This window comes from Lactuca virosa, chromosome 4 (assembly GCF_052849685.1).
Source record: "Lactuca virosa cultivar CGN04683 chromosome 4, Lactuca_virosa_CGN04683_v6, whole genome shotgun sequence".
Lineage (NCBI taxonomy): Eukaryota > Viridiplantae > Streptophyta > Magnoliopsida > Asterales > Asteraceae > Lactuca > Lactuca virosa.
Window position 1 is genome coordinate 356034429 of NC_136429.1, and position 10419 is coordinate 356044847.

The window sequence follows — 10419 nt, forward strand, 5'->3', positions numbered from 1 at the left end:
TTCAGGTTCGTTTTACTTCACTTTTCTAAACAAATGAAGGTTTGATTTTTTATATGTGTGTTTATGTTGGTATATCTGTGTGTATTTTGGTATATATTCACAATAGAATCAATTACTTTTTCCATTCTTCATACCACCTTGCTGTTTCCAGTTTCCATGTGCATGTATCGCTTTGTGTCCATGCCCACTACGTGTTTGTAGAAATGCCCAGCTTAAGCAAATGCAAAATATCATCTTCGGGTTGCAAGTCTTATTTTCAATGGTTGAATAATGGTATTCAACTGTTGTGTAAGTGTGAAAAAAAAATCAACTGAAACATGGAGCTGTTTGGGTTTGTTTCATTTGGCTCTTCACAAAGAAGAAGAAGAATCAATGTTCTTCTTTTTGTTTATCACGTTTCATCTTGGTAGAAATCAGTATGGGTTTGATGTTTCATCGTGAATTGGTGGTATGCAAACTACTGTATGTTTAATATGTATATGTTGTTAGCACTCTAATATGCTCTTGAAAGTAAAACGACTTGCCCGAGATCCAGAAAGATTTGTTTGGGCAGTTAGTATGGCACAAACAAGACATATTAATTTCAGAATAAGATTTGGTTCATTAATTCAAGTTGCAAATATGTTTGCTCCCTATGCAGGTATACCCTTTTTATTCTTATTCCTTTTTTACCCTTTACTTCAATATAGAATCTCATAACTATGGTCTTTTTCCACAAATATGTTGAACCATTCTTGCAAGCCAAATTGCTTTTTCCATTGGAGATTCAGAGACCGAATGTTTGAGGTGATGACAAATGCTGGACAAAGGATTAAAAAAGGGGAAGATGTGAACTCTGATGAATGGTTTTTGAAAAGGATGCAAGAGATGTCACTGAATTACCATTTCACAATGGAGCAAGAAGTAGGATCAGTTATGTATTTTTTGGATTAAACGGTAATATAATTAAAAAAACAACAAAATTCAACACATTTTTTTTTTATTTTTCAATAAAATAATAAAGGGTTAAGATGGTAATTAATTATTTAATATATAGGAACCGGTGGAAGATTGCTGCCATTAGTGAAGCTTGAGGGTGGAAGGACAAGATGACGGTGGAGGACTTGAATCTTGTTGTTCTAGCAGGTATTTCAGAAATTTTTGGTTTGTAATCACTTATTCATTTAAATATACGTTTACAGTTTTACCATGTTTGACAACTTTTCATTTTCTCTTCAGATGGATGAAGTGCAACCATCTCTCATATTAGGTGATGTAGCTGAGAAAAAGAAGAAAAAGAAAACGAAAAAGGTGAAGGTATGTAATTATTTGTCATCCTAATTCTTTAGTTATATTTCATTTTCATTTTTCCTTTTTATTTTCTACCACCTACAAATCTTATGTGCACCAGGTAAACCATTTCTCTACAATCACTATGAAAATTTTCCTATAAATTAATGAACTTTGTGAATAATCGCCTTTACATATGATTCTAATAGACCATTGTCCGTCATTGGTGGAGTGAGGGCTATATTCGAATAGGTAATTTTTTTTAATAGGGGCATAACTGGAAAACCGAAAACTTTCAAATTTAATACCAAAAAATGTCATTCTGCTTCTGCTGATATGATGTAATTTGTATTGTGTAGGACCATGATGGTTCATATATCAAAGGATTGTGCGTTAAACGCAAAAAACAACAACGTACACTAATTTATTTGATTACTTTCATTTCTTATCCAGCTGTATTGTATTTAAATGACATTATAGCATCCTACTTTCGTGACCCGCCAAACATCAATAAAAAAAATCCGACCCGTGCAACGCACGGGCCTCATTTCTAGTTATTATTAAACACTAATAATTTTTACAAATTCAAACCCTTGGATAAAAAAAAGATTCAAAGAGTTGTATTCGTTTCCGTCATCCTTGATTGTAGATATAAAGGCTCTCAATTCTCCATTTCATCACTTAATGTAGATCATATAATCTCCATAATGAACTCCCCACATATGATCACACCTCTAATAAGTATACCACTAATTTTAGTCAAACTCTAATCCTAAAAACCGAAAATCGAAAACCCATAACCCTTAAATTATTTTCCAAAATAACATACAATTTGTTCTTTATAATAAGTCATGTTTCCGAAAGAGGGACTAATTGTAGAAAGGAAATTCGGTATGTTGGAAGTACATGTCATCTTTACCTTTGTCTTTTTTATCGAAATATACACATGGGAATTGGAATCCGAGATTCAAATATTTTAAAGCATAAAGGTTACATCTAAAAATTTATCAAATGACACTTTACTAAACAACGAAAAGCTGATAATATTTATTTAATATAATAAATAAACAATTGTATTATATAAAAAAAAGTATCAAATATATGTATATTTCAAAAGAAAACTAATCATCGTCTGGAAATTAATTGTGGACAGTTGGAGGATATATGATTACATCAATGAAGAATATGCATTTTTTTCAAATACCTCATAATTATTTATAATTGATATATTTTCTGCAACATATACAAATAATTAGGGATGAGCAAAGGAACCGACCCGACTAGAACCATGATGGTTCATATATCAAAGGATTGTGCGTTAAACGCAAAAAACAACAACGTACACTAATTTATTTGATTACTTTCATTTCTTATCCAGCTGTATTGTATTTAAATGACATTATAGCATCCTACTTTCGTGACCCGCCAAACATCAATAAAAAAAATCCGACCCGTGCAACGCACGGGCCTCATTTCTAGTTATTATTAAACACTAATAATTTTTACAAATTCAAACCCTTGGATAAAAAAAAGATTCAAAGAGTTGTATTCGTTTCCGTCATCCTTGATTGTAGATATAAAGGCTCTCAATTCTCCATTTCATCACTTAATGTAGATCATATAATCTCCATAATGAACTCCCCACATATGATCACACCTCTAATAAGTATACCACTAATTTTAGTCAAACTCTAATCCTAAAAACCGAAAATCGAAAACCCATAACCCTTAAATTATTTTCCAAAATAACATACAATTTGTTCTTTATAATAAGTCATGTTTCCGAAAGAGGGACTAATTGTAGAAAGGAAATTCGGTATGTTGGAAGTACATGTCATCTTTACCTTTGTCTTTTTTATCGAAATATACACATGGGAATTGGAATCCGAGATTCAAATATTTTAAAGCATAAAGGTTACATCTAAAAATTTATCAAATGACACTTTACTAAACAACGAAAAGCTGATAATATTTATTTAATATAATAAATAAACAATTGTATTATATAAAAAAAAGTATCAAATATATGTATATTTCAAAAGAAAACTAATCATCGTCTGGAAATTAATTGTGGACAGTTGGAGGATATATGATTACATCAATGAAGAATATGCATTTTTTTCAAATACCTCATAATTATTTATAATTGATATATTTTCTGCAACATATACAAATAATTAGGGATGAGCAAAGGAACCGACCCGACTAGAACCGGCCCGAACGGGACCCGACGCGGGAACCAAAGTCGGCCGAAATTAAGAACCGAACCGGACCGCCGGTTCCCGGTTCCTACCGGTTCTTGCCGTATTTTCAATCTTGGAACCGGTCATCGATAAATAGCAACAAACAGTTTCGGTTTTTGCCGGTTCTACCGGTTTTTTCCGGTTCCTGGTTCCAAAAATCCACAAGAATATTGTCATGGTCCCAGCCCGACCGGTTCCATTGGATCCGGTTCCGGTACCGGTTCCGGCCGGTTCCCCGATCCATATGCTCATCTCTACAAATAATACATTGTTCAACCTAAAATAACAACAAGCTCTAAACTTTAACTAAATGGTTGCACCGTATTCTGCACCACCATACACCTTCACCAAAAAACAAACCCACTGAAAAGAGCCAGCAATAACCACTAGAATCACCATCGAGCATCATAACTGCCACTTTCGCACCCGACGCTTGGTCCAAAATTAATTTTCTTTATAATTTACCCAACCTAAATACTCTCTGCTTAAACCGAGTACTAACAACTCATCGGTTGACCGACCTAAATAACAACTAGCGACTTTTGTAAACTGGGTGGAGAGTGAAAAATTGTAGTAAGTATATATGTAACACCCCGAATCCTGGATGTGAAACTTGGGAGTTTTAATGCACATTATAGGGCCTACTCGACGAGTTGGTCGGCTCCAACTCGACGAGTAGGAGCTGAGATGGCCGCGTAAGTTTTATGACCAACTCGGCGAGTTGGAAGGACCAACTCGACGAGTTGGAGCTGTTTGAGGAAACCCTAATTTCGGGGTTTGTGTCCTATTTAAAGGACCTTAAGCCCTCATTTCCGCCTCCCATGTCACCCTACTCCCCTATGTGAAACCCTAATCGTTAGATTGATTTAAAAGAGAGAGAAGAGCTAACTTTGGGCATTCTAGTGTACTTTTGGAAGAGAAGAGAAGAGTATCAAGGCTTGGAATGATAAGGGACTGTGGGATCCAGTGTTTATCCATCCTTAGCGTATGTTGAAGGTAAAAAGTCACCACCTTGCTCATTATTTTGATTAGATCTCATTTTATGAAGTTTTAGGGCTTTTCCATCTTTTTTGAGACTTTGAGTATTTTGAGCTTGCCAAGAGATTGAGACTTCAGATTTGGACCTTGTGAGGTCCCTTAAGCCCAAAGGTCCAAGCTTTATCAAGCTAGAGGAGAGATTTTATGCTTAGAACCCTAAATGGAACTTGTTTTGGCACTTTGAGCCCTAGGTGCCATGAATGGACGTAAAGCTTGTAGCTTTACTTGGTAATTCAGCCTTGGGAGGCTAGATCTAGAGTTTGGGGTTTTAGTTCTGCCTTAAATCGTCTAAATGAGAAAATAGACTTAAGGGACTCGACGAGTTGATGAGACAACTCGACGAGTTGGTTAGGGTTTATCCTGATGGTTTGGACGCGTCACAGACTCGGCGAGTTAGTGATACAACTCAACGAGCTGAGAGGATTTTACCCATCTTTGGATTCAGAGTAGACTCGACGAGTTGATCAGACAACTCGACGAGTAGATGGGGTTCCCTGGTCTTCTGGACGCTGCATGGACTCAACAAGTTGGCTAGCAACTCGGCGAGTAGAAACGGGTTTTTGCGATCTAGTGAGTTTTGAGTGACTCGATGAGTTCATGAGCTTTACTCGGTGAGTTGAGTCAACATGGACTGTTGACTTGGGTGTGGACTTCCGTTGACTTTTCGAGTTGGATCAATTTTGACTGTTGATTTCCATTGACTTTAGGGTTTTGGTCAACTATGGATTTTGGAGGCCATGGAGGGGCAGAGATTAGACCAACAACTTGAGTATGGGATACATTGCTTTACTCTGCGAGGTGAGTCTTCTCACTATACTTACCCGAGTAGTAATACTGTGTGACCGGAGGGTCTTATTTGAGTTATTGATAGGAGGGTCTTATGTGCTTATACTGAGTTATGTGATATCATGCATTATGTCTTTGTGATTTATGCGATATGTTATTCAGTGCTTTTATTGAGTTAGGACCAGAGGGTCCAAACTGAGTTGTGAGACCGAAGGGTCCTCATTGAGATACCAGTACTGGAGGGTCCGACCCGAGCCATGGCACCGAAGGGTCTCCACTGAGACACGTGACCAGAGGGTCCTTATCGAGACATAGCCATGAGAGGCTAACTATTTGTGTGTGTGGTATTTTGGGGAACTCACTAAGCTTCGTGCTTATCGTGTTGTGTGATATGTGTTTCAGGTACTTCTCAGGATCACCGCCGGCTTGATTGTACACACCTGTTCGAGATTATGAATGAGGATTCTGGGATATTATCAGTTATTTTATTGAGTTGTGTTTTGACAATTGGTACATTGTGGTTTGTGAGAAAATGCGATATTGAGTTTTATGGGGTTTAAAAATGAAAATTTGTTTGAAAGTTTAGGGTGTTACAATATAAGTAGAAATATTTCTTAGCCGTGTTAGACTTATAACATTAATTATCTTTCTAGCATGCACCATGGGAGAAAATGCAAACCGAAATGGTTTTGGTTCACTAACTTGTATACGTGACTGCACCATCGGTAGACCAGAAAAAATCACAGAACATTTACTGGAATTTCACATTTTCATAACCGCTCCTTACCGCGAGCTAACCAAAGTCTCCAAACTCAATACACAACCTAAGTGGTCCTTCTATTTCTATAAGAAAATGCTTAGTGCTCCCAAGGAAACTACTTGCCATACTGAGTTCTGTAACGTCCGTTTCTCGAGGTATTATTTAACTTAAGTATTTAATATTAGTTTGGACTAATAATGGGACAAATGGACTAATGGAGTGGACCTTAGCAAAAATGGGCCAAATAGTTGGGCTGCCCATAAGTCGTACGTTGGGCGTAACCAGGCGTACGCGGGGCGTAGAGGCGCCTAGGATTCGGGGGCCGCATGCACGTATGCGCAACATACCAAGGTGTACGCGTAGCGTACGTGAGCCGGCCGAAAACCCTAATTTTAGGGTTTAATCCATATAAATACCCAATTATGGCTCAAACCCTAGCCTCCTTACCAGTCTCTCACTCTCAGAAAAATCCTAATTCGCCTCATACTCTTTTGTTGTGTGTGTTTGACCTTTTTGAGCTCATTTTGGTGAAGAGAAGCTTGGAAGAAGAAAATAGGAGTTGAAGAAAAAGAACTTAAGTATCTTGAGCTCAAGGATTTGGAACTATTTCATCTTTTGGCACTCAAAGGAGGTATACAGCTCCTAACTGTTGGATTGGTGTCTAAGTCCATAACTATTTTGGTATGTACTTGACCCGATCGTGCATGGTCCTTTTGGGTTGCCTTCACCAAAGCAACTTGGTAGGATGAATTATGGAGAGAGAGGATTAATTATGATTTATTAATATATTATATGAATAATATATTAAAAGAGAAATCATATTGTTTAATTAATATTAGTCAATAGTTAATTAAGAATTAATTTTGTGGCTAAAAGAGATTAGTTAAACTTAAGGGACTAGAACTGTCAATTGTGTGATAGTTGAATATTGGACTATTGGACTCCTTATTAGAGGAGTGGACGAATTCTATGGGGAAACCCATTAGAAATCGTCCAAGGCCTCTTAAGGAGGAGTCAATGGGTTTCTTAGGGCCTAAGTAGTCAAATTAGGGTTTCCTTGTTAGATAATCCTAATAGCCTCACTATTTAAGCACCCCTAGGGCACCAAAAACATGGCTAACTGATTCCTTAGGGTTTCTAGACGTTTTTGAGTGCCTCTCCTCTTCTCCTTCTTCATCCTCTTGCTCTTGGTGTTTGTGAGCCATTAGAGGAGTGACATTTGTGACTCTAAGCTTTTAGAAGCCTATTACTAGAAGGAATAGATTGTTATTGCTACATAACAATCAAAGGTAAGATCTAAACCCTATTCTTATGTTTATATTGATTATCACATGCTAGATCTAGGGTTTATGGCTTTGGATGATTATTGCATGTTCATTAGACAAACTAGATCCAAAGCTTTAGGGTTTGCATGTACACCATAGGAATGTTGTAGTGTTCAAAACTCATCAGTGGTATCAGAGCCTAGGGCTGTTTGTTGATGAATTGATGCTATTTTGATCTTTATTGCTTAAAAAATCGAAATTTTTTTGGTTCTGACTGCATGACTCGCCGAGTCACTTGGTGAACTCGCCGAGTCGTCTGAACTCGACGAGTCCAGGCCAGACTCGACGAGTCAAAGGGTCTGACAGCACAATTTCGCGATTTGCTTGCTGTTTTGGCTTGGGATACTTATCATAAACGTTTTAATTAGTAAAATCCAATTTTTATTAATTTTGGGTGAATATCCTTGCCAAAATAGTAGATAATTACCAATTAATCAAATATTTGTTGCCTTATAAGATAATGTTTAATTATTTTAGTTACTTAGTGAATTATCTTGCAAGTAATTGGACTATGTCAAAATTAGATAACCATAATTAATTGTTAATTGCATTATTTGAATTGTTGATCTAGAATGTTCTTGATAAAGTTTGGAAAAGTTTCATTTTTCATCCTTTAGGTTTTATAGTTTAAATTTGAACCTTAAAAGTTTTTGTTTTGAAATTTAAATAGTTGAACCTTAATATTTTGAAAGGTTTCAAAACTTGCCCTTAAGTTTTGAAATTTAAATTTTTTATTAAAGGTTTAATTTTTGAAATTTTAAATTCTAAAACCCAAATTTTGAAAAAGTTCAAATTACACCCTTATGGTTTTAGTAAGTTAGTTAATAGTATAATTAAAAGAGAGTTAATAAATCCATAATGATATGGTTTATATTTAATTAAATTAAAAGTGTAATTTACAAAATTAAACCACCTAGTATTTAAAAGTGTAAAATACACCCTATACTATATATAACATTAAAAGTCTAATATTATATATGTATAACTTAAACTGCCAGTTTTACCGTTAGTAGGCCTTATTCACGAAGCTGGTCTATAAGGGGTGTTTAAGGAAATTGCCTATAAAATGACGATTGAATGGGTATCCACTCTTACCCACCGCACTCTTGACTAGTGGAGGGTCGTTAGCCGAACGGGTAGGATAGGGCAAACCCCTCTCATCATTAAAAGTATAATGAATAAAGTAACTAAATGTTTTACTAAAATCCCAAATCTTAGTTACTTTAGGAAAAAGTGAAATCGATGCAATTCCATGGAATTACACTTTGTACCCTTGTCGAGACAATTAATGGAGCGTGTGTGGTTAACCGGCACACTAAGTTGGGTTTGTTATTGGTAGCGAAGGGTGACTCGACGTTTGTCATAGATCGATGGAGCGTGTGTGGTTAACCGGCACGTCGATTAGGTGACTGTAACATTGAGGGCACCGCGTACATTCGCATGGTTATTCACACCTTATTTGTGATCCTCGGCATCTCAGTCACAAATGAAGGGCATAATCGAGATGAAACATGACATTGAAAAGTTCAATGAATCTCAAAAGATCTAGGAGTTTCAATTCATTTAAAACTTAACCTTATTTTCGTTTTTCATGGTGGAAATTGGTAAATCGTCATTTACCTACCTTCAAATGTTCTGCGAGTTGGATTACGGCATCCCTCTTCCAATTTGTAGGATATTGTGTTGGGTCCTAGCCTTAATATCTCATTTGGGTGTTTTATTAAGGACTCAATCAACTAAACTTGAATTTTCTCCCGTTTCATAAATGTCAAAGTCTGACAACTATGGTCTTCCTAAATCCGTTGGAAAAAGTTTTCCACGTGAAGATGATGTTCCACGATTGTATTGTGGAACTGGAAATCATGCTTCATTTCCTCCACCTCCTCCAGTAATTCTCCCTGACCCACGTGTTCGAAGACTTGAAAAGTTCAAGGTCACTCAAGCCCTATTGGCAAAAGACATGAAAATGGAAAGTCTATTTGTGCTCATGTCTTGGATAAAAGGTTACATATTGATAGATTGGGATTGTTAGGTATCGATGTTTAAAGGAAGTTGGCTGTTGACTTAGTTCTTCAGTCACTTCCCGAATCATATGGTAAGTTTGCTAGACAGTACTATATGATGGAACACGACATGACTCTTATTGATTTGACTTATTTTCTTATTGCTGCTGAATCAGAAATGATTTGGCGCACTGGTCAGCAAATTTGTCTGGTAAGTCAATATCCCAAACCTCTATGGGCAATGGTAACATTGGAAGTCCAGAAAAGTTTTCTCTACGCAAGAGAAAGGTTGAGTCTGAGATAATCCCGTGTACCATTCCATAAGAATCCATGTGTTTCTACTGCCAAAAGAAGAGGCATTGGTTACGAAGCTGCCCTGACTACCTGGGAGATCTAAGAGATGGGAGAGTCAAGATGTATGACTCTGCTTCAGGTAAAAATCCACTATCTAACTCTATTAAGTTCATATTTAGAGATTCTTAATACATGATGTGATAAGATTATATTTCGATGTTTTGAAGGATCGAAGAAAGGAAAGGAAGCTTAAAGGAAGGAGCAAGCTGAGTCTGATCGCGAAGAAATGGATTTTTGATCGCATGATTCAAGGATCAGATATTTAAGCTACTACTTTAGAGTTAGGATAAATTGCTAAGTAATATTTGCATAGTTTCATTTGTAATCGCATTGTAAGGACAATATTTTTCCGCAATAAAATAAATTTTGATTTATCTTATTTATGTTTCCTTGCCATGGATTTTATGAAAATTGGTGTTTGAATGGTTCTATTGTTAGAAATATTGTGAATATATTTGATTCTTAGTTATGTTATTTGTGGTAATGTTAGAAATTTACCAAATGAGGAAAGATTCTCATCACCCAAGTTTCAATTGGACAGAAACTTGGAATCATGCAACTGGTATTGTGTGATGAATGAGAACCTTCGTATTTGGAAAATTGAGACTAATTCCTTGTTCACATAAGTATGTGAGTCAAGT

The 10419-nt window shown here is 36.1% G+C and overlaps 1 long non-coding RNA gene across 1 annotated transcript; it reads left to right on the forward strand.

Moving 5' to 3' along the window:
• The first annotated feature begins 1212 nt into the window (after window positions 1–1212).
• LOC145104025 (uncharacterized) lies at window positions 1213–1677 on the forward strand. Its single transcript, XR_013706980.1, has 3 exons — window positions 1213–1296; window positions 1479–1521; window positions 1629–1677. It is a non-coding gene; the product is annotated as an uncharacterized LOC145104025 (long non-coding RNA).
• Window positions 1678–10419: the final 8742 nt, after the last annotated feature.